Source organism: Neofelis nebulosa, chromosome 2, assembly GCF_028018385.1.
Source record: "Neofelis nebulosa isolate mNeoNeb1 chromosome 2, mNeoNeb1.pri, whole genome shotgun sequence".
NCBI classification, from domain to species: Eukaryota; Metazoa; Chordata; class Mammalia; order Carnivora; family Felidae; genus Neofelis; species Neofelis nebulosa.
The window spans coordinates 100,723,557-100,748,830 of NC_080783.1; the positions used below are offsets into that span (position 1 = coordinate 100,723,557).

Genomic DNA, 25,274 nt, shown 5'->3' on the forward strand with positions numbered 1-25,274 from the left:
AAACTGATAAGAGCAGAAGGATTGCCACCCATCTACTTGAAGGGATGAAAGGAAGAAGATCCTACAAAGTTTTATAGTGAAGCTTTTTAATAGGAGCCATGATTTTCCATGGAGGGTGAAGCCCAAATGATACAACCCAGTAAGAAAGCTAGGTAAATAAAAACTCTTATTCGCTGTAGTTTCCCATTAGCTATTTTTTATTGTCAGACAGCAAACTGGAGAAAGACAAAGAATGGTCTAGGAAATGGAAGGTATCCAGCATGTTATCATTACTACCAACCCCATTTGGTAATAGTGGCAGTATTCATCTATAGCAAGGTGATGATGACGGGAACAGTCTTCAGGAGGAAAACGCTGGCCATGGTGGGGAATTCTCAGAAGAGAGGAATCTCTGTATGCTAAAGACTACCTTGTTCGTGTCCAGGAAATGTTCAGAGTTTTGAAGAAGTGAAGAGATGATAACTAGATTGGAGAAGAAAGACAAATCTGGGAGATAGATTCCAATACCAAACCCTTGCAAGCAGGAACATGATTGAGTTCTTCCATTTGCAGGGATTTGTGCTTGTAGTTGTTCCTCTCCTTGCAGTCCCTTCACATAATATCTCCTGTGCTACCTTTTCCCCATGCTTTGTGGTTTCTTTGAGATACTATTTTTTTTTCCTCTAAGAATTATTTCTAATAGAAATTACTGTCTTATTTTTCTGCATTTCCAAAGCATACTTTGATTCTCTCATGTACATTCCAATACATTCCACTAGGTATTATTGGATTTTATGTGTGGTTTTCTTCATTCATGAATATATTAAGAAATCAATAATTAAAGTCAAGGCATGGAAAAGTGAAACCACATAAAACATTAATATCAATTGATAAAAATTTGGCATAGTTTGTGGTAGAAGACGAAAATCACAAAAATTAATAATGGCCTATTAACAAAAGGCCATGATAGACTTATAAAGCCAAAGAGTTTAGATTTTTTTCTGCAATCTTAAGTGTCTCTAAAATAAAAAGTAACTGTATGTGCTAATTTGACCTAATAGATTCTGTAGCAACAGAGACTATATATTGTTCGTCTTCATTCTTACCTTTCTCAAAATATTCTGTATACTGATAAATTACTGTTAGATTGATAAATATGCGAAACATTTTCCATGTGAAAACAAAACTGAAACCCTGAAGACTGAATGGGTTGTCATGCTAACATAGCTAGATGGTGGTAGAAATCATGCTCTCATTCCTAGTCTAGAACTCTGTGTTACAATACGATATGGTTTCCCCATGCTCTTCCTGTCTCTGTTCTGTATCCATGCTGGGCCCATGGTATCATCAACTAGTATAATTTCACAGTACAATGCTTAACACCTGCTTTCTGCTAGATGATGCACGTTAGCATATTTTCCCTGCCATATGAGTCACAAGTGATTAAGATGATGATAATCTTCATAAATGAAGGGAACAAAGCATTAGTTCTCCCTATTTACATTCAATGATAAGTCCTGGAACATTCCCTCTAGTACACATTCATGAAAGAGGAGACTGTAAATTACCCCCCCAATAACAAAATATAGTAAAAGAGTGAAATGTTACTTGGTAATCTGGAATAGATGAAGGATAAATTTAGAGGAGTTAGGAGAGTAATGTAAGACCTGTACTTGGAAATTTTGTGTCTGGAACCTTAGTAATATGGCTCTCTCAGGTATAATTTTAATACTTTAGAGGTTTCCAAACTTCCTCTGTTCAAGGTAACTTTAGTGTCTCAGTAATTTTTCATAGGGTCCCTAGGCCAAAAGAAATACTAAGAGCACTTAGGCCAAACAACTTAATAAGTATTTATGCCCTAAGAAATTAGCAGGCTTTTGAAAAAAATAATACAAATAAAATAGAAGACATTAACCACAATTAAATAAATACTATTAGCTAACTAAAGGCATATATGTTCCTGTTTATCACTGCACAACCTCTCAAGCCTCAGAATCAGATTAGCTAAAGTCACCCCCATTTCCTGTTTCTGGTTAATTTCTCATGCAGTACTTGCTTATTATCACAGTCACCAACAAAACTTGGCTTTGAAAACTATGACATAATTGAAGTGTATGCAACACTATCTAATATAAACCCTTCATTATTTAAAATTAGTAATTTAGTGGGTGCTGTCAAATGACTAGTATCACTATGCTTTCCATGCAAATTTAACATTTTAGCATCCTTTAGCATCCCTCTGAGTTCACCATGCTATCCTAGGGAAACTTGTCACGTATCTTGGAAACTCTAAGCTTGGATTATTGTAGAATTTATCATTTATTGCAGAATTTCCTATAGAAACAAAACCAGTTTGGGTTTTTGTTTGTTTTTGTTTTTTTGTTTTTTTTTCTTATCTAGGGGTTAGGATTATATTCTAAAGTAATAAAGCCATGAATATGGAATCTATGCATAACTTTTCCATATAGAAAAACACCCTAATTGTCAGGTGATATAAAGTTGGTAGGCAAGAACTTGGGGAAAATGTGTTCTATTTTATGTCCTGTTAATAACTTAACTGTAAATATTTGGAGAAATATTGATGAAAATTGTTGGTGCTTCTATAGCTCAATTTTTATCTTCCATTGGTAAGACAGAGAAAGTTATTTCTGCTTACCACCAGAAAGTGTCATTTCTTAATGTTTTTGTTTTGTTTTTTTTTTTGTTTCTTTTTTGTTTTTGTTTTTGTTTTTATGCTAGAGAGAGAGAGTACAAGCAGGAGAGAGGGGCAGGGAGAGAGAGGGAGAGGGAGAGAGAGAGGGAGAGGGAGAGGGAGAGGGAGAGGGAGAGGGAGAGGGAGAGGGAGAGGGAGAGGGAGAGAATCTCAAGCAGGCTCCATGCTGAGTATGGAGCCCAACATAAGACTCAGTCCCATGACCCTAGGATCATGACCTGAACTGAAATCAAGAGTCAGATGTGATTCTATATGCTGTGTATTATAGAAGATAAATTAATGTATATCAAATAAAGATCTTGCTCCTACTCCTCCCTTGATCAATTTCTCAATAGACTTTTAGAACTTATTTTATTCACTTAAAATTTTTACATTTTAATTAAATAAATTTGATGCCTAAATACATGTTTATTCTAAAATTTAATAGAAAAATAGAAACAAGAGGATATATATAGACATAAGAAAAAGATTTATTGGGGGATTTAAATATTGATATATATTTTTGAAACTCCCTCCAGAAAGGGAACACCAATGTATTCTTTCTCCAAAGATAAATGAAAGTATATATTTTTCTACCTCATTACTGTCACTGAGGTTTATATGTTACAAAGAACATTATCCTTTCCCTATGTGAATTTGTGTTTCACTGCATTACTAATGAGAGTAAACTTACAATATGTTTATTAGCCTTTTATGCTTTTTCTTGAATTAATGCAAACTTTCTGCCATTACAGTGAGAACCAGGGAGTGACAGCTGGAGTACTGCTAGAAACACATGGAGCAAATGGTTATTACTTTAAACTCTAAGATTTAGTTTCTTCAGGGGCACCTGGGTGGCTCAGTCTGTTAAGTGTCTGACTTCAACTCAGGTCATGATCTCCTGGTTTGTGAGTGAGAGCCCCACATCAGGCTCTGCACTGAGAGCGCAGAGCCTGCCTGAGATTCTCTCTCTCTCCCTCCCTCTCTCTGTCCCTCCCACACTCCTGCTCTCTCTTAATCTCAAAATAAATAAATTGAAGAAAAAAAAGATTTCATTTCTTCAGCAGAAACAATTGATTCAATCACCCAAATCACTTCAAAGCATTTCCTTTTTTTAAGTTTTATTTATTTATTTTGGGAGAGAGAGAGAGAGAGAAAACACAGAGAGAAAGCACATGTGTGTGCATGTGCATGCATGGGCAGGGGAGGGGCAGAGAGAGAAGGAGAGAGAATCCCAAGCAGGCTCTATGCTGTCAGTGCAGAGCCATCTGTGGGGCTCTAACCCACAAACCAGGAGATCATGACCTGAACTGAAACCAAGAGTCAGATGCTTAACTGACTGAGTCACCCAGGTGCCCCAAATATTTACTGGCTTTTGTGTACCTCTGCTGCTGCTCAGCAGCTGTGTTATATTTGTCCATTCTCTGTTCACTCTTGCCATCCTTCTAGATGATCATCTGAGATCTTACCCACTCTTGTCAGATCTCCAGCAACTACACCTTAGCTGAAGATCTCGCATCCTGTTCTACTGAAGAAATTGTAGCAGTTAAAAGGGACCTTCCACAGAATGCATTATTTCAACCCACGTAATTGTATTTGTGGTGATCTAAAACTTTCTGGTTCACAACACATAGATAGTCCACACTTCCACCCAAAGGCAACACCTTCTGTTGTGCAGTGGATCCTATTCCCACTAGGTTCCTGAAGTGTATCACTCCATCAAGTTTTGCCTTTCTTTCATTTTTAGGCATGCATGTGATCTTTGTATTCAAAACTGCTGCTTTTATCTAATCTTAAAGCAACAAAAGTAACCAAATATCCATATCATGTTTCTCCTCTTTATATACAAAGCATCTTTTTTCCCCCTTTACAACAAAACTCCTTGGAATACTCATCTAAACTCATTGATTCTAATTCTTCTCTTCATATTGTTCTTTGAGCCCATTCTACTCAGACCTATTGCTCCTGTCACTGTACTCAAATTGCTTCTTCAAGATCAACAGTGAATTCTTATTTACTAAATACACCAGTCACCTTTTATTCTTCATCTTGCTTAATCTATCTGTAGCACTTTCCTCTCCACCCTAGAACATATTTTTAACTTGTATTCCAGACTCTCCTGGATTTCCTTGTATATTCTGACCATTCATATTCAGTTTTCTCATTTCCTGGGCTCAGTTAACCAGCGCTGTCGTGTCCTTGGATTTCTTGTGATTTTTTTTTGCTGTTTGTTTGTTTATTTCATTTTGTTTTCTTTTTTTTATATATACACACTTACCAAATATCATTCAATCACATTTTGTTAAGTGCAGTTTCTACTCTAAAGACTTTAATATGTGTATCTCTAAAGTGGATTTCATCCTGACCCAAAAACTTATAACATCCACTTTCTACTTGACATCAGTACCTGGTCTTCTACCAGGCAACTCAAAAGAAACATGCCCCAAGCTGAGCTTTCAGACTCTAACATGTCACTGCTACATCCTTTCTTCTTATAGTCTTTGCCATCTCAGTTTAAAGAAACTCCATTCCTTATTTCACAATTCTGTGGAATTGGATCTGTTACCTCCTTTCTTTCTAGAAGCCAAAATATGCCTGATACAACATAAGTTCTCAATATGAGAGATTGAATGAATGAATGGATCTTTTGAAGGATTATAGATCTTATTAAGTATAAATGCCCCTCTTTGTCCTTGTCCTCTTAAATGTATTTAACTGATGTTCCCTCTGCTCTACCAATGATACTAACATACCTGCTTGTGTGTGTGTGTGTGTGTGTGTGTGTGTGTGTGTGTGTGTGTGTTTACATGAATCTCTTATACACTTTTTTCCTTCTTTACTACCAATATTTATGGGTCATTTTTAGGTATAACTCTTTTAAATAGGAAACAAGATCACATTTGTAAAGCCCCATCTGAGATTAAGCACTTAAATCATTAATTTTTAGATATTTATTTCATTGTGATTACTGAGATGTTGAAGCTATTTCCTAACAATATATTTTATGTTTTCTACTTTCTCTGCTTTAAAAAAAAATGGTATTCTTATATTTTTAAAATTTTTTTTTCAACGTTTTTTATTTATTTTTGGGACAGAGAGAGACAGAGCATGAACGGGGGAGGGGCAGAGAGAGAGGGAGACACAGAATCGGAAACAGGCTCCAGGCTCCGAGCCATCAGCCCAGAGCCCGACGCGGGGCTCGAACTCACAGACCGCAAGATCGTGACCTGGCTGAAGTGGGACGCTTAACCGACTGTGCCACCCAGGCGTCCCGGTATTCTTATATTTTGATTAACTCATGCAGTTTTCTTAGTTCCATTTTTTTCTTTAGTGTTTTAAAAGCTTAACATCTCAATACTTTGAAGTGTTTGCACTTGAAATTTAACATCTGTATTTAACATTTGCTATTTCTATGTAATGCTTTATGTTAATCATTTTCTTTGTATTTTTATCATATAAATCAAGAATCCTAGCATTTATTTTATTTTTTTCTTCCTCCTACCTCTTGCCATCTCTTACACCAGTAGGCTGAAAATCTATTCTACATTGAGATCATCAATAAATTAAATTTACTTTAAAGTTGTCATTTTTTAAAATGACTCTTATTAAGCCTAAGTATAAATTACACTGTTTTTATTGTTCTTCACTATTTCTTGTAAAATATTTTATTTAGAGTCATTGTTCCTTTTTTTCAAAACATCCTCTAGTAAATTGTCCAGATGGGTGATGGGTAAGAAATGTTTTGTATTTGGGCATGCTTTATTTATTTACTTATTTTTTAGCTCCCATAGTTCAATGTTAGTTTGATTTAATACAAAGTTATAGCTAAATCTTTTTACTTCAGAAATATAAAGACATTCCTTCAGAATCTTATATCAAAAGTTATTAATGAGGATTCAGTTGGCTCTCTGTTGGTTATCAATTTAATAGTGGTTTCTAATCCCATACCATCCCATGGAACTTCCAGTGAAAAAACTTTTAAATTCTAAAATTTCATTCGTATATGAAAGGCATGGATTATTTTAAATGTACTTTTCTTATCTCGGCTTGGCAATGAAAATGTAAGGACTTATGTTTCCTCTTCCATTCTAGAGATTATTTTTTCCTTTGAGAGAGAGAGAGAGAGAGAGAGAGAGAGAGAGAGAGAGAGAGAGAGAGAGGACGAACATCAGAGTGGGGTAGAGAGGAAGAAGGAGAGAGTATATCTGCAGCAGCTTCCATGCTCAGTGCAGATCTCGATGCTGGACTTGATCCCATGACCCTGGGATCATGATCTGAGTAGAAATCAAGAGTCTGACACACAACCAACTGTGCCACCCAGGCATCCCTAATTCAAGAGAATTTTTTAAAGTATTTCTTTGTATATCTTCCTACCTACTCTCCCTATTGTCTGCTGTCCCATTTTTACATAATAGATACTGCTGGATGATGGAAATGTATCCTCTGTGTGTGTTAAATTTAATTTTATTCTTTTTCTTTCTTTCTCTTACACACACACACACACACACACACACACACGTGGGATTCCTTGTATAATCTCCCAGCTTATCAACTGACTCTATTTAGCAGGGTCCTTTTTAGCTTATCTTCTGTTGTACCACTCCCCCTTACCCAATTTTGATTTTTATTTTATGACTTTCATATATTTCACTTCAAAGATGTTCTCTCAGATCCTTTCATATCAATATCTGTATCAATATTTCCATAGTACTTTTTGTCTGACCTCATGTTTTAATCTTAACAACACAAAGTTGATTACATACAATTAATTTTATTCTCTGTTTCATGTATACATATCCTGTTTGTTCAGTCAGCTTATAAATCATTCAGAGACACTTAATATAATTTTGTTCTTTTTGTTTTCACTTTCTTAGTTCTTCTTACTTTAATACAAGATATACATAAGGATTCATTTCTTCAAAAGCAGGAGCCTCCTCCTCTATTTGCTTCCTTGGGTCCTCTATTTGTACTCCTGAACATAAACCTTCCTTCTCCATCCTAGAAGCACATGAATCTCTTGTTTTTGTCCTCCCCTCTGAGCTCCTAAACCTCCGGAGGTCTGTCTTGTCTGTTTTGGCCTGAGTTTTCCAGCTTCATTCAAATAATTTGAAAGAATTGGAAAGATTGATTACAAATAACATTCAGCACAAGAAATAGTGCTCAGTAAACTCAAAGCCTCACTTGTCCAAATAGGATTTAATTTTCACTCACAGTCATACATTGACAGCAACACTATTTTCCAGGAAGAGCAGGGTTACAACACAAGTCAGAATCATTATCTTGGGAGAAAATACAGAGCTTATAGTCTCTAAGGAAACATCTTTGTTACTCAGTTATTTTATTTATATTTTAAAAACTGTTTGTCAAGATAGCATATGACTTATTCATATAAATTGCTCTAACAATAATGAGTATAGCAATTTATAGCATTGAAATACCATTGTGAACTAAACAGAACCAGATGATGAGCAATAACTTTTTGTTATATATATATATATATATATATATATATATATATATATATAATATATTAATATAATATAATATAATATATATATTATTTTTAAATATTCTCTAACCCAATATGGGGCTTGAACTTACAACCTCAAGATCAAGAGTTGCATGCTCTACTGACAACCAACCAGGAACCCCTAATGAGCAATAATTTTAAATATGGACATTCAAAAGAATGTCATTCAGATAGACTCCATTTTGGTAGGATGTCAAAGAGACTGCCAGACCCACAAAGGATGATAAAAAGAACCTGAATTTACCCATTTATGTTGCAATTATTAAACATTTGTATGCAAGGAGAACTTAGAGCTCTGACAGAGATATTTGATTTTGCAAGATTATTGTATGTCTATCAAATGGCCAAGCACAATCCCAACAGCCAATTTAAATCTAATGGTTGAACTAATCATTCCTAAGTGAAGATTTTATTTTAAGTGTGAAAAGCTAAAAATAGGTTACAACAAAAAGAAAAATAAATTACACAGAATAGCCATTATAGAAATGTGTGCAATTTCTCCCTTTAAAAAATAGCACCTTAAAAATTTTTTATAAAGTTTTAAAAAACAGTTAAAATACATTTTCAATTATTGTTATACAATGACTTTACCTTTGCCAAATCAACTGAAACATTGTTCAAGTATGAGATTCACAATTAATTATAAAATACAAATTCAGTTTTACTCCTTTGAAGTAACCATTATTTTTAGAAAGAAGCTTATGGATCTGGAATGTAAAACATGGTAGAAGATGTCAAACAGCTTAAGATTTAGTGTTGGTATCAAAGAGACAAAAGTGAAATTACAATAGTGTTCTTGTGTCACTAGCTATAATCAAAGGTGAAGGTGTATAACAATGGATAGCAAGTATAGTGAATTAGAAACTCTTAAGGATGATACTTAGTATTCTCTTGAACTTTTATGTAGGTATTATAAAATGGAAGAAAGCTTACACAAGGAATATATACACATTCTCTTATCTGTAATTCTGAATTTCAATGTCTGAGAAATTTTTTTTTTTCATTTTGTTTGTTTTGTTTTTGTTTGTCTGTTTTATAACCTGCTTGGCAGGGAAGCCTGACCTAAACAGAGGAAGGCAACCTAAAATCGTTATGTATGTCACTTTCTAGCATGGTCATTCACATGTTCTGTTGAGGAAAGGTCAAATATACCCTTGCCCCTACTGTCAGTGTTACTTGTATATTATGTATCTTTCTAATTCTGAGAAACTTTGAAATTTGAATCATATCCTATCCCAAGTGTTTTAAGAAGGGAGGGTAGATCTATATTCGAGTAATTAATAAGGAGGCAAGTTATCTAAAGCAAAAGTTGCATCACCTTAAATCAAAAGAAGATGCTATTTTGAGATGTTAAAAATACAACTGTATTTATTTATTCTGTTTATATATCCAATTGAAGTATGTCCTTTTAAAGAAGCCAGTTATTCCAACAGTCTTACCATTGATATCATTAGAAATTTTTGTTGTTTTTTGTTTGTTCATTTGTGTGTTTGATGAGTTTATTTTGCGCCTGGGTATACTGATGTGATTGTCTTTGATAAGGAGTAATTTCTATCCAGGAAGAGAGGATGTAAACTGGGAAATTAGCTAAAATATATTTAGATGACATTTCAGTGAAAAATGAAAGTTATCAATTTGGCTAATGGTTTTGGAACTTCAAAAAGAGTTAAATAAAGGAAGACATAAGACTGATTTTTACATTTAATGTGTAAAATGTTTTTTTATCTATGTATCATAACAAAGCTAAAATGTTTCCAAAATGTTTAGTCACTAACTATTGAACTTTATCATGTCAGACACAATCATTTCATTGCAAGCATTCATACAGATATGTTTAAATATTTATTTTTCTAATTGGAAAGTAAGAACCTATATTTGCTGATGTTGAGTAAGAAGCCAGAATTCATTGGTATATTATTTTTATTATTTTGAAAATGATTATTTGCTAACAGTCCTTCTCCATGGTAATTCCAATGACTCTTCATCCTAAATATTTGAAATTCGGGATTAATACTTTACCTTTTATATAGGCACAATTATATATAATTACATATATTTGTGTGTGTTTAAGATGACCTATGCCAATTTCTTTGTTCAGCAATTATTAGATTCTTTTGGTAAACATCTGTCTGTAAACCCTGATGCTTAAATGTAGAAAGAACCACATGATTCTTGTGGAGTGCATTAGCTCTGTATCTCTTGACTACCATTACTTTTAAGATTTAAAATTAAGTTTCACAATCAAATTATTCAGTTTCCATTACTTTGAGTACTCACATATCCACTTCTGAATTGTGGGCTTCTGATTACATTATGTCAAATGCTTATGTCCTCATCTTAAAAGTCTAGAACAGTGGTTTTTCAGCAAGGGGCATACAACCCTATTAGGATGCATTTTGAAATCTATCTTGGAGTTTCAGATGTCATAATGACTTGGAAGAACTCTTGACATTTTGTGCAGGGGAAAAAGCAGAGAGAGATTTTGCTTTCTCTAGTTCTTGAAAATTCAAAAATGCTGTTTCTATCCTGACTATACCACATTGTTTCCATTCACTTCTTCTGGGACTCCCAATTATAGACTTCCTAATTCTATTCTTTTCATCTCTTTCTGTCTCCTTTCTGTTTTCCATCGCCTTTGCCTTGCTACTTTATTTTAGGCAATTTATTTTTCTTTATCTTCCTGTATATTAGTTTTCTCTTGAGCAGTGTTTAATCTCGTACTTCCTTTTTAAAATAAATGTGTGTAAATTTATAGGCTTACTGTTTAGTAGTTCCATTTACTTTTTTAAAAATGTTTGTTTGTTTGTTTGTTTGTTTGTTTTTGAGAGAGAGAGAGAGAGAGTGAGCATGCACAAGCAAGGGAAGGGCAGAGAGAGACTAGGAGACCCAGAACCTGAAGCAGGCCCTAGGCTCCAAGCTGTCAGTGCGGAGCCGGACACAGGCTTGAAACCATGAACCATGAGATCATGGCCTGAGCTGAACCTTAAGCTGATGCTTAGCCAACTGAGCCACCAAGGTGTCCCTATTTGCTCTTATCTTTCTGATTCATATATTAAAATCTCTTTTTAAATTGTCTGTTTTTGTGACTTTACCCCTTATGTTTTTAAACATTTCATAAATGCTGTTTTACATTCCTTATCCAACAATTATTATACCTTAAGTCTTTGGTAATCTAAGTTTTATTATTGTTATTATTATTATTTTATTATTATTATTAATGTTAACACCTAGTCATGGTGGCTTGTTTTTTTGTGTGTACTCCTGATCTTTAATTGTGCCTTCATTTTTTTTTTTTTTGCTGTTGTTTTAATTTTTGTTTTAGCATTATCTCTTTGTAACTGTTAGAACTGTTGGAGTTCTGATGCCTAAATGGGAAATTTGAAAAGCATTCCTGCAGACTGGATTTGCTTTTGCTTCTTTCAAAAAGTAGCAGGTGACAGGTAGCACTGATCTGCGACCATGTCAGCTCTCTTCCATAGTTTGGATTTTGCTATAGGAGCTTTCTTCTCTCAGTGTTGCTTAAGAATTAGTACTTCCAGTAATATCTATTCTCAGACTAATTTCCCTTGATGTGTAGGTCTTGGCTAATCATTTTTATTGCAGTACAGCCCTTCCAGTGTTTACCTAAATTATTTCAAATGATCAGTCTCACACAAAGAATATCTCATGCATGATGTGATTGTTCTACACTGTCAGAAACTCAGAGACCACGCAGCCACAACGCTGGTAACAGACATTAGATGTTTAAGTACTCCCTTCCATGGTCTCCAGTTCTGTGATTCCTCTCTGAGTGGCCAAAGGACGCAAATTATTTTTGCTGTAATTTTAAGAATTCTGTTGGGCTAATAAGCATTATTATAATACCTCATAAATTATAACTCGGGAAAAGCTTCTTTGAAATAGAGAAAAGTAGTGAAGACAGGAGCTCCTTGAGTTTCTTTTTTAATGAAATTTTAAATGAAAAAAACATTAATTATAAAGGAGCTCTAGGCTAAAGTACAGACGCATATATTGTAAAGAAATACTATATAAATCTGCACAGATGGTCTCTCTAAGAACTCTCAAACTGTAAACTCTATTTATATACATCATCTTCAAGAAGACACTGTGTTCCCTATATCTTAATTTAGTTTATGTTACATTTTCAGCATGTTTCTCACTTGCAGAGGTCTCTGGGGATAATAACTGTATACAGCCATTCAGATTTTATGGTGATCGCAAACTATTTTTCCCATCCCTACTCCACCATATATTATGTTACCTATCTCAAACTGTAATTAAGATATATAGCATAAAGTATTTCAATTTTATATTTTTACTACTATATCAATATGTATCTTCTTAAATATTATTTTCACATCAAGTATCTAGCTCATATTCTAAGACTAAAGTGGACAAAGGCAGCTAGCCAATATAGGTTTCCACAAATTCACTTTATCTTCATCAGCAGGAATAGCAATAGAAAATAAAAGATGAAATGTTATTCCAAAACCTGAGGGCAATTATAAAATTAATAAAATTTATCAGAATATTTGTGTTTATAGATTTTAAAGACTCTTAATTCACCCTTGCCTATTGGTGAGTGGAATATATCATACAGGAATTACAAGAACTATAATAGGGTAAAAAACGTAGGAACTAATAGGGTAAATTATATTTTTAATTAGGGCTGTAACTGCCTGTTAAAACCATTCTCTAATAAATTAACATGTTCAATATGCCCATTACAAATGGCATTTGCACTTATACATCATAACGTGAAGTAAAAGTATTTTCATTTCACTCACCATGTGCTTATAGCAAAATGACATGGGACCATGTTATGGACCATTGTGTGTGAGAGTTTACTTGAAAACTGTTTTATACCTTAGCTTATATAACAAGTATAGCATCCCATAATTAAAGTTTTATTCTTATACTTATTTTTTACCACTAAAATATTTTTTTCATAAAATAAATAAAGGTCCAAAAAATATACAGAAGACATCTAGGCATTTCACTGAAGTAAGTAGACTGTAACCTATTGAATGGTGTATAGTGCACCTAAAATTGCTTGTAATTATTTCTCCTTCCCTTTTTTGTTTGCTAATGGATTTACTGGGGTTGAAATGATATAGTGAGTAGATTATAATATTCATAATTCCTACATCAATTTACTAGTCCCCCTCCACTAATCGTCTCATCTTACTGTGTTTCTTGGATCTAGATATCACTCCCTTAAAACACGTGAAAAAGTAATGTATTATATTATCATAATTACCCCAACTTTAATCATTCTTTTGTTCTGGGAATTTCCTTGTGGGAAAGAATTAGTTGTCATGAATGAGATGGTATATATAAAAATGTAGGATAATCTGCTCCTACTTTTGAGACTGAAAAATAGGAGAGAATATAGCCCTTTCTTTAGATGATCAGTCTGAGAAGTCTTCTGAAATATAAGGCTAAAGTCTTTGGGCTTTAAGTGGAATAGCTAAAATTGGTTATTATTTTTTTCAACGTAGTTTACTTCATCCCAATCATTAAACACTGTGATAGGCATTGGAAATATATTGATATAGGTAGGTAGATATAGATAGATATGGATATAGATAGATATATAAATACACACACACACACACACACACACACACATACACATAAACATATATAATCTTCCTTCAGAATTAGAAAGGGGGACTTCTGTGTCCTTTGATATTTGACATTGTTTGGGTTTTGGTAGTTTGTGTCTTTCAAGGAATAAGTCTTATTCATCTCAGTTATCAAATTCAGATTTGAGGGCCTGAAACTGTTCATCTTATTCTCTTATTATCATGATAATACCCATGGACTCAGTAGTGATTCTCTGTCTTTCATTTCTGAAATTGGCAATTTGTGTCTTCCCTTTTTTATCTTGGTTACTCTGGCTAGATTTTTATTAATTTTATTGATGTTTTCAAAGAATCAGCCTTTGATTTTATTGATTTTTTTCTATTTCATGCTTTTCAATCTCATTCATTGGGCTCTAATTTTAATTATTTCTTTTAGTCTTCTAGCTTCAGGATTAAATTATGTTTTTTTTTTCCTTCTAGTTCCTTAAGGTAAAAGCATAGAGTGTTTTTTATTAATTTTAGAGTGTTTTTCTTTTCCAGTATATGAATTGAATGCTATGATGGAGGGAGCACCCAAATATATAAACCAATTAATAACAAACGCAAAGAAACTTATTGATAATAATACAATAATAGTAGGGGATATTAATACCCCACTTACATCAATGGGCATATCATTTAAGCAGAAAATCAACAAGGAAACAATGGCTTTGAATGACACACTGGACTGGATGGACTTAACAGACGTATTCAGAACATTTCATCCTAAAGCAATAGAACATACATTCTTTTCAAGTGCACATGGAGCATTCTCCAGAATAAACCAAAAACTGGGTCACAAATCAACCCTCAACAAGTACAAAAAGATTGAAATCAGAAAATGCATTATTTTCTGACCACAACACTATGAAACTTGAAGTCAACAACAAGAAAAAAATTGGAAAGATCACAAATACATGGAGGTTAAGAACATACTACTGAAAAATGGATAAGTTAATTAGTAAATTGAAGAAGAAAAAAATGTGGAAGCAAATGAAAATGAAAACCTGACAGTCCAAAATCTTTGGGATGCAGCAAAATTGGTCCTAAGAGGGAAGTATATTGCAATACAGGCTACCTCAAGAAGCAAGAAGCAAGTCTTAAATATACAACCTAACTTTGCATGTAAAGGAGCTAGAAAAGGAACAGTAAATAAAGTCAAAAGACAGAAGATGGGAAATAATAAAGATTAGAGCAGAAATAAATGATATAAAAACAAACAAAATTGAAACAGTTATCAAAAATATCCCAAAAACACAAGTACAAGGCCAGATGTCTTCCCAGGGGAATTCTACCAGACATTTAAGGAAAAGTTAATACATATTCTTCTCAAACTGTTCCAAAAAAAAAAAAAATAAATAGAAATGGAAGGAGAACTGCCAAATTCATTCCACAAGGCCAGCATTACCTCTATTCCCAAGACACAGACCCCCACTAAAAAGGAGAATTATGGGCCAACATCCCTGGTGAAGATGGATGCAAAATATCTCAACAAGATACTAGAAAGTCAGTCCACAGTACATTAAAAGAATTATTCACCATGATCAAGTGGGATTTATTTCCGGGCTGTAGGGGTGGTTTAATATTCACAAATCAATCAACATGATACACTACATTAATAAAAGAAAGGATAAGAATCATATGATCCTCTCAATAGATGCAGAAAAAGCATTTGACAAAATACAGCATCCATTCTTAATAAAAACCATCAACAAAGTAGGAATAGATGGAATATACCACAACATCATAAAGGCCATATACAAAAGACCCACAGCTAGTATCATCCTCAATGGGGAAAGACTGAGAGCTATTCCCCTGTGGTCAGGAACAAAACAGGGATGTCCACTCTCACCATTACTATTTAACATAGTCCTGAAAGTCTTAGTCTCAGCAGTCAGACAACAAAAAGAAATAAAAGGCATCCAGCTCAGCAACAAACAAGTCTAACTTTCACTGTTTACAGATGATATGATACTCTCTGTAGAAAACCCAAAAGACTCTGCCAAAAAAAATTCTAGAATACATGAATTCTGCAGACTCGCAGAATATAAGATCAATGTGTAGAAATCTGTTGCATTTCTATACACAAATAGTGAATCAACAGAAAAATATATCAAAGAATCAATTCCATTTACAATTGCACCAAAAACTGTAAGATACCTACGAATAAACCTTACAAAAGAGATGAAAAGTCTGTTCTTTGAAAACTATAGAAAAGTTATGAAAGAAATTGAAGAGGAACACAAAAATAAATGGAAAAGCATTCCATTCTCATGGATTGGAAGAAACAAAAATTGTTAAAATATTTATACTACCCAAAGCAATTGACACATTTACTGAAATCCCTATCAAAATACCACCAGCATTTTTCACAGAGCGAGAGCAAACAATTCTAAAATTTTTATGGAACCACAAAAGACCCTGAGTAGCCAAAGAAATCCTGAAAAAGAAAAGCAAAGCTGGAGGCATCATGATTCTGGACTTCAAGCTATATTACAAAGCTATAGTCATCAAGACAGTATTGTACTCCCACAAGAACAGACACATAGATCAATGGAACAGAGTAGAAAACCCAGAAATGTCCCCACAACTATATGGTCAACTAATCTCTGACAAAGGAGGAAAGAATATCCAATGGAAAAAAGACAGTCTTTTCAACAAATGGTGTTGGGAAAACTGGACAGCAACATGCAGAAGAATGAAACTGGACTACTCCCTTAAATTCAAAATGGATGAAAGTTCTAAATATGAGGCAGGAAGCCATCAAAATCCTAGAGGAGAATACATGCAGCAAGCTCTTTGACCTCAGCCATAGTAACTTCTTATTACACATGTCTCTGGAGGCAAAGAAAGCAAAAGCAAAAATGAAGTATTTGGACCTCATCAATATAAAAAGCTTCTACACAGTGAAGGAACCAATCAACAAAAATAAAAGGCAGCCTACAGAATGGGAGAAGATATTTGCAAATGACATATCTGATAAGGGGTTACTATCCAAAATCTATGAAGAACTTATCAAACTCAGCACCCAAAACATAAATAATCCGGTTAAGAAATGGGCAAAAAACATGAATAGACGTTTTCCAAAGAAACATACAAATGGCTAATAGACATATGAAAAAGACGTTCAGCATCACTCATCATCAGGGAAATACATACCAAAACCACAGTGAGATACCACCTCAGCCATGTCAAAATGGCTAAAATTAACAGTACAGGAAACAATAGATGTTGGCAATAATGAGGAGAAATGGTAACCCTCTTACACCATTGGTGGGAATGCAAACTTGTGCAGCCACTTTGGAGAACAGTATGAAAGTTCCCCAAAAAGTTAAAAACAGAACTACCCTATGATCCAGCATTTGTACTACTAGGTATTTACCCAAAGGATACAAAAATACAAAGGGGTATATGCACCCTGATGTTTATAACAGCATTATCAACAATAGCCAAACCAGATGTCCATCAGGCTGATGAATGCATAAAGAAGATGTGGTGTGTGTGTGTGCGCGCGTGTATGTGTGTGTGTAGAATATGACTCAGCCATCAAAAAGAATGAAATTTTGCTATTTGCGATGATGTGGATGGAGCCAAGGGAAATAAATCAGAGAAAGACAAATACCATGTGATTTCACTTTTATGTGGAATTTAAGAAATAAAACAGATGAACATACTGTGGGGAGAGAAAAAGAGGGAGACAAACCATAAGAACATTTAACCATAGAGGAGAAACTAAGGGTTGATAGATGGAGGTGGGTGGGAGATGGGCTAAATGGGTGATGGGTGTTAAGGAGGGCACTTGTGATGAGCACTGGCTGTTATATGTAAGTGATGAGTTACTAAATTATACACCTGAAACCAATATTACAATATATGTTAACTAACTCGAAGTTAAATAGAAATTTGAAAAAGAAAAAAAGGAACGCTAACAAAAGGCTTTTTTTATGGAGAACACTTTGGATGTATTTTGCAGTGGTTATCTTTCCTCTCTCTGTTCCAGAGCCATGAGGGAATCTTTCTCGACTCTTTATCATCAGATCCTAGTAGAGTTCTTAGGGGTAAAATTGTGAGGGTTGACTATGGCTGCAGCCCCCAGGAGGTTTTTAGCCTCATGTTGGTCCATAGTCCTCTAGCAATTCACTCAGATTAAGGTATGCATCCCTCTAGTTCATGGCTCCAAGTAAGCATATCTTGACTGTAACTCTGGATTCTCCTGCTTCCAGATTTCCCAGTGACAATTTACCTTGAGATCTCAGTTTTTTGACTAAGCAAAGAAAAATCATTGATTGTTTTCAATCAGCAGTTTTCTTGTAAGGATGGGAGTGACAGATTCAAAGCCCTTTTACATGTTGTAGCTCCTTCTATTCAATTTTAACCTATTTGTTAATTATTTTGTTAATACCATATTTGTAGGAACACAATGTATGACCTGTCAATATAGAAACTGGAAAGAAATGTATCCTCCTACAAGGAGATGATACTACTTAATAATTATGAACTGAAAATGGTCTTAATGGGCAATTGATCTTGGAATTAAATACAATCAGATACAAGTAGCCATGTTTTAAGGCTTATTACTCAGAAATTCACTTTTCTGTTCATTAGAGAAAATCTAAAATCACATCCTTAAAATAGTATTCTGATAAATATCTTAATATTTTAATTTTAAAACCAAACGTATACATGTGTGTGGTAATAAATCAAATAATGAAGGAGAGATTTCTTCCCTGTTGGATCCTTGTCTTCTATTTCACTTCTTAGTTTTATAGCTCTGCTTTATTTTGACTCCCTAATTTCACAAGAGAATGTCAAATGTATCCTCATTTTGATCAATTGGTAAACATAGCTCTACATTTGAAGGCAATGTAGTCTCACATTGTCTTGAATAGTGTACAAAAGCTCAGCTGAAAGAAACAAAATTTATGAAGGATTTTCTAAAGAGTATCAATTCATCTTTTTCTCTCCATATCTGTAACATTGATATCTTGCTTAACCCAAACTATCATGAGTGCAATATGTAAACAATGTTAGATAGGTATCCAGGAGAACTTCTTTCACTGTTTTGTATTTTGGTGAGATGTCATCAACTGTGTTGGGGGTTAGTGACCAGAAATAATACAACAAATCACATGGCTGTGGTCCTAAAATGATGCTTTTGAGGATGACCATTATGTTGCCTAATATCTTCTTCCTGAGGGCCAGATGAGAAATTATTTTTATCAGGACATTTTTTGAATCTCAAAAATTTGGTTTGGTTTCATCATATTTATACAGAGCCTATTCTGATGGCCTTTTCCACCTGGCTCCCATTACTGTGAAGATTGAAGTCAAATTTATACATTTGAAATCTATCAAGTGTGTACACTCATAATTTCCAGTTCATTACCAGTCTCAATCAAGTCTTTACCTATTCTGCTGATATTTGCAAGTTTTTAAAATTGTGTTATTTTTAAAAGATATTTTGTCCAGCATTACTTCAAATTATAATCTAAAAAGCAGATAGATGTTCAAAAGTAATTTTAGTACATGTCAAGCATGGTAACTACTAAAATCTAAAATAGATGTATGTAATAAATATGGCAGGAGAAAAAAAAAGACAGAAATAATCCCACTTGTTTTAGAGAAAGTCTGGGGAGGGTTTAAACTGGAGAAGAATCTTAACAAATGAATAGGTTTCATAGGGCTGAAGAGGCAGGTGGGACATTTCTACCAAGCGTACATTTCCACCAAGGACACAATGAATGATAAAGGGAAGCACAAGTAAGAAAGTATTTATTAATTTTTTATTATGCCAGAAGCAACTGTGTAAATGGGAGAATAGCCCTGGTACAGCATGAACTGAAAAGGGGTCCATTTCCTTCTGAAGAATCACATCTAGCATAGCTCTCAGCCCACTGTGCTTGGTTGAACAAAAGCTGAATCATAGGAGATTTTGAAACCATTTAGCTTGACATATTGAAACAGCAGTGTGGGACACTTAGTTCCACTCTCTGAAACATAACAAATAGTCATATCTAATGAGAATTGTTGAAGTTTCTTTATTGCTAGTGATAGAAATCTGAAAATGCTCAAATTAAAGTTGGTTTGGTTACTGGTTTCTTGAAGTATTGCTGAAGTCCTCTTTTATTTGGTCTTGAACTACTACCAGTTGTGGAGGAAATAGTAAAGAAACAAATTTTTAAAAAAGATAAAAAGCTGATAGCATCTTTAATTATCTCCTCTTGTATTCTTTCCATAATGCATTATAAAAGTTCGTCCATTGTTAGACAAGATAAAGCTTTAAACACTCAATTCTAGAACATTTTAGCATACAAAAGTGATGAATTCATGACTATTGCGTAATCCTTCCTTTCTAAGATGGAAATATCTTCTAAGACAAGGTTGGCATAGTGTGCAGATAGAGATCAGTACAATTTGAAGAACTGGTCATTTGTCACTTGTCAAGTAATGTACATATTGACATACATTAACTCATGTAATTCTCATCTATAATTCTGAGAGTGTGAAATGAGTAATTCTGATTTATAGGTAGAGAAATGGATCCCGAGAAGAGAAGTGATTTGCTTGGCATCACACAGCTGGTGGGTGGTAGAACAGTGATTTGAACCTTCTTCAGCTAATTCATTTTCCAAAGAAGTTACACCTGGAACCCAGGATGTTCAATCACATGCCGTTAATGAGTGACAGAGCCAAGCTCAATGCTTTGATCAGATGATTTGCTATCATGGAAGACTTGAGAACAGATTTGAATACAGGATCCATGGGTTTGGTGTCTCTATTATTGTTACTATCTGGAAAGAGAAACTGACTTTAGCTATCTTAAGCAAAAAAAAAAAAAAAAAAATCTTGTTAGAATGAGAAATGACTTGCCAATGACTAGTAGACCATTTTGCATTTGATCTTAAATATTTAATTGACATTAGGCACTCGTGAGTGGCTAAGTCAGTTAAGAATCCGGCTGATCTCACAGTTGGTGAGATCAAACCCTATGTCGATCTACACTGTCAGTGCAGAGCCTGCTTGGGATTCTCTCTCTCACCCTCTCTCTGACCTTCTCCTACTCCCTCTCTCTCTCTCCCCCACTCTCGCTCTCTTTTAAATAAACATTTAAGAAAAAAATTGATGTTAAAAAAAACCTATTCAAAGTAATTGAAAGGAAGTATGTTTAAACCTAATTGATTAGTGTTCTCTTTCTAATTTGGCTTTCTTTTATTTCTTTCTAGAGTATTTGATTGTTGTTCAGCTATTCTTTATGTGATTGTGTGTGTTTGCCACTTTCTTTTTTACAGTTTTGGAATGTCAGTGGGTTGAGTGGCAGAAAAATTGTGACATAAAAGAGGGTAAAATCATAAACATCTGTTATCAAGTTTTTAATTTAGTATCATACCATTATAATTTTATGTGTTCTGAATTAGGTAAGGAAATCATTGTTTCCCTTCCACTTCCTGATGACCTGTCTGAAAAAACTCTTTTTTTCTTTTCTTTTTTTTTTTTTTAAATTTATTATTGAGAGACAGAGCATGAGCATGGGAGGGGCAGAGAGAGGAGGAGACACAGAATCCAAAGCAGGCTCCAGGCTCTGAGCTGTTAGCACAGAGCTCAATTCGGGGCTCAAACTCACAAACTGCGAGATCATAACCTGAGCCGAAGTTGGACACTTAACCGACTGAGCCACCCAGGCAGCCCTTATTTTCTTAACATGTAAAATGTTTTCCCCAGAAGACATTTCATTTTCCACATCCATTTTCCCTCTGAAAAAAAAAGCACACAATATTTACAGTATACAAAAAAATGAAAAATAAACATATAAAAAAAAAATACTTGGATCTACCATGTAGCTTAGAACACAGCATTAGCAATAGAGTTGAAACTAGCCCTGGGCATTTCTCTCCTATCTCACATATTCCCCTTCCTCTGGATTCAATTTTGTCCCACATTAGTCCCAAATTTTGTGGTTACTAGGACCATGAATTAATATACACTTTTATGTTGTGTGTGTCTCAATACAATCTGTAAAATTGTCCACATTTGTTCTACTAAATGAATCTTCTCATCACAGTGTCTATGAGCACCTATGTACTACCCTCTCTGCTGGAACTTATATTAAAGATTCTTTTGTCAATACGAATAATCTAAAACAAGACCTAGTGAAGATTTTAACTTTCACTATTTATTAGTGGACTCCTGCATCTTTTTTGTTTTTACTAACCATACTTGTTTCTCCTCATCTCAATTGTCTATTCATATTTCTGATATTTTCTAATGTAAATTTTAAAACTGTTTTTATAGAAATCTTTTTAAAAAATTATTTATATTTTAGTCATTGTTACTGTATATACTGCAGATCTTTCCTTTGGGCTATGACTTGTCTTTTCATCTCTCCATGGTGGTTTTAGATAAATAGTTTTCTTGTTATTGTTATTTTGATAATGCATTTTTTCAGTTTTAATAAAATTAACTATATCAGTCAGTTCTTCTATAGCATATGTTCTTTTGCATCTGTTTTAAAAAGGCTATATCAAAAGATAATGATTATATCTAAAATGTTTTAAAGTATTGCTTTTCATATTTGAGGTTTTCATGCACACAAAATTGATTTGTATGATACTGTGAGATAGTGTGAAGGGGGAAGACTCAATATAGCTTTTTTTTTTTTTCCTATGTGAATATCCAATTATTCCAGGATCATTTGTCATAGAGACTATCATTTCTAGAGTAATTGCAACACCACCTCTGTCATGTATCAAGTTCCCTCTCCTGTGTAGGTCTGCTTCAGGACCCCAGTTCTGTTCCACTGGTTGGATTCTTTTCACATACATGTTCATTTTCCTGTCAGATGATTTCTGTTCGGGCATTTATCCTTTCTAATGTTATCCATTTGAACTTCTTACTTTCCTCTATAAATATTTCATATAATTTTTGTACAGTGGGTTTACGTAGTAATCTCCATTTTTATTTTACGATCCTGTTTTCTGTTAGATTTTGCATTTTAATTTTTACTCACACTTTATGAGACCATTGACTCTTTAAATGCTATTTTTATGGGGACAAACCCATACTGTCCATGAGGATTTAGCTTGTAAATGTTTCCCCCATAACCTGGAACCCATTATTAATTCCAATTATTTAAATTAATTTAATTAAAAATAAAACTAAATTCCTTTTCTATTAAAAACAATTAGCATACTCCAAAGCCTATATTCTCGATTATTTTTGGACATTAATGGCAATTAGACATGCTGTAAAGTTTAAACATTTACAATAAATTAGGCAACATCACTGCGGCAAAAGGCAGTCTAAGATAAAGTGTTAATTATCTCCAAAGAGATAGAATAGCATTTTTATGATAACAATTTGCATCTGACTAATATAATTGAATTTTGTATCTCAACCATCTCTTGAATTAAAGGGAAAACTATCATTTAAAAATTATCACGGCCCTACTGGTAATCCTGATAATCTTCCTATCCCCTGAGATATCTCTAAAAACACTGGAAAATAGAACTTTCTTCAAATACGTTTCTGTGATGCTACTGAAGCTGATTATAAAAGAAAAAATAGGTTTATAAACTTTTGGTATTTTTGTCCCTATATTATTAATAAGGCATTACTTTTATCTAAAGAGTAAATGCAAGATTATGCAATTCTATAACATCAATGATAATAATTAGTCAAAGACGCTAAACTTGGGGGGCACCTGGATGGCTCAGTCAGAGCATCCAACTCTTGATCTCAGCTTGGGTCTTGATCTCAGAGTTGTGGTTTAAGCCCTGAACATGCTCTTCACTGGACATGAAGACTACTTAAATAAATTAAGTAAGTAAGTAAGTAAGTAAAACAAAAAGGGTATAGGTATACTTGTAGCTAGAGCTGTGGCGGGTATAATGTTCTTTAGCAATCTCATAACTTCCCTTACCTGAATCCTCTGCCTGCCTAGGTAACTGAACAAGTAGGGTATTGATCAGTGGGAATATTGACTGCAATAAAAACTAAGAAATCTGGATCCAGACCCTATTATTCTCTGAGTGAGGCAAAATACACTTAATAATTTAAATTGAGTCTTAGTATCCTCTAAGATATAATGAAGACCTATAAATAAATAAAATAATTGTTATGAATGTCAAAATATCTAATATTAACAAATATTTCAAATGTAAACACTGTATGTTTAAAAGTCAATAAATAATCAATATATCAGTAAATGCAAATCATGGTAATTAATAATACCAATATATAGTAGCACCTAATCATTATCTGCCAAATGTGGGAATGATGACCAAGGGAACTATGTTTGCTTCAATAGTCTTTCTCAAAATTCACTTGAAAACATGAGGAAACATACCTGCAAAGAAGCAAGAAAATTACTTTAGCTGTAGATACCAAGATATTAAGAATACTTACACAGAGGGAGGCATATTATAAGAGACTCCTAAATACAGAGAACAAACTAAGATTGCCATAGGGGAAGTGGGTTGGGAGATGGGCTAAATGGGTGATGGGCATTAAGGAGGGCATTTGGTGGGATGAGCACTGGGCGTTTTTAAAGTTTATTTATTGATTTTTTAGCAATAGCAGGGGAAGGGAAGAGAGAGAGAGAGAGAGAGAGAGAGAATCCCAAGCAGATTCTGTGACAACAGTGCAGAGCCAGATGTGGGGCTCAATCTCATGAACCATGAGATCATGACCTGAGCCGAAATACCAAGCACAATGCACTGAACATAGTAACTATTCAATAAGAATAAAAGATACTTTTTTGTTTCTTATATTGCTGTGACCAGCCCTGTTGGTCACTATTTAGTTAAAATTAATGAAAATTAGGGGTGCCTGAGTGGCTCAGTCAGTTGAGCATCCAACTTCGGCTCAGGTCATGATCTCAAGGTTCTTGAGTTTGAGCTCTACATTAGGCTCTGTGCTGACAGCTCAGAGCCTGGAGCCTGTTTTGGATTCTGTATCTCCCTCTTTCTCTGCCCCTCCCCTGCTCATGCTCTGTCCCTCTCTGTCTCTCAAAAATAAATAAACCTAATAAAAAAATAAAAATTAAAAAACTAATAAAAATTAAAAAATAGTAAATATAATTTAAATAGATGAACTCTGTGAGAAGTTATGGTTTCCTCGATATTTGCAAAGTCTATTCTTACCTTCCCCTCTATCCCTTTTTTTTTTCTTCCTAAGGAACTTGCTTTAGAAAAGTAGAAATCACAAAAGGCCACCAGAGAGTGAAGTTAAAATAAATACCTTCCCCTTATTGAAATCTAAGATATTGTTGTTGGTAATGATTCAATTTATCCTATCCTTCTTAATTTGATTAAACCACTTCCCAGCAAAATGTCTTCCTTTACTGAGCACCCAACTTCACCATGGGGGTGAGACAGAATGAGTGCCGTCCCTCTTTGTCACCAGGTACCAGATACTCAGCAACAGTTCCTCAGGATTTATGAATTCTAGA

At 34.1% G+C, this 25,274-nt stretch overlaps 1 long non-coding RNA gene across 2 annotated transcripts in view; it reads right to left on the minus strand.

Moving 5' to 3' along the window:
• Nucleotides 1-208: 208 nt before the first annotated feature.
• Nucleotides 209-25,274, minus strand: part of LOC131503801 (uncharacterized) — a 60,758-nt gene continuing 35,692 nt past the window's right edge. The window contains exons 2-3 of one of the 2 annotated variants that reach the window (XR_009257616.1): nucleotides 24,072-24,170; nucleotides 209-462 (exon numbers count right to left, since the gene is read on the minus strand). This is a non-coding gene — a long non-coding RNA (uncharacterized LOC131503801). Of the gene's footprint in view, nucleotides 463-19,630; nucleotides 20,620-24,071; nucleotides 24,171-25,274 lie in introns of those variants that run through there. The other variant, XR_009257617.1, reaches the window with a different exon arrangement.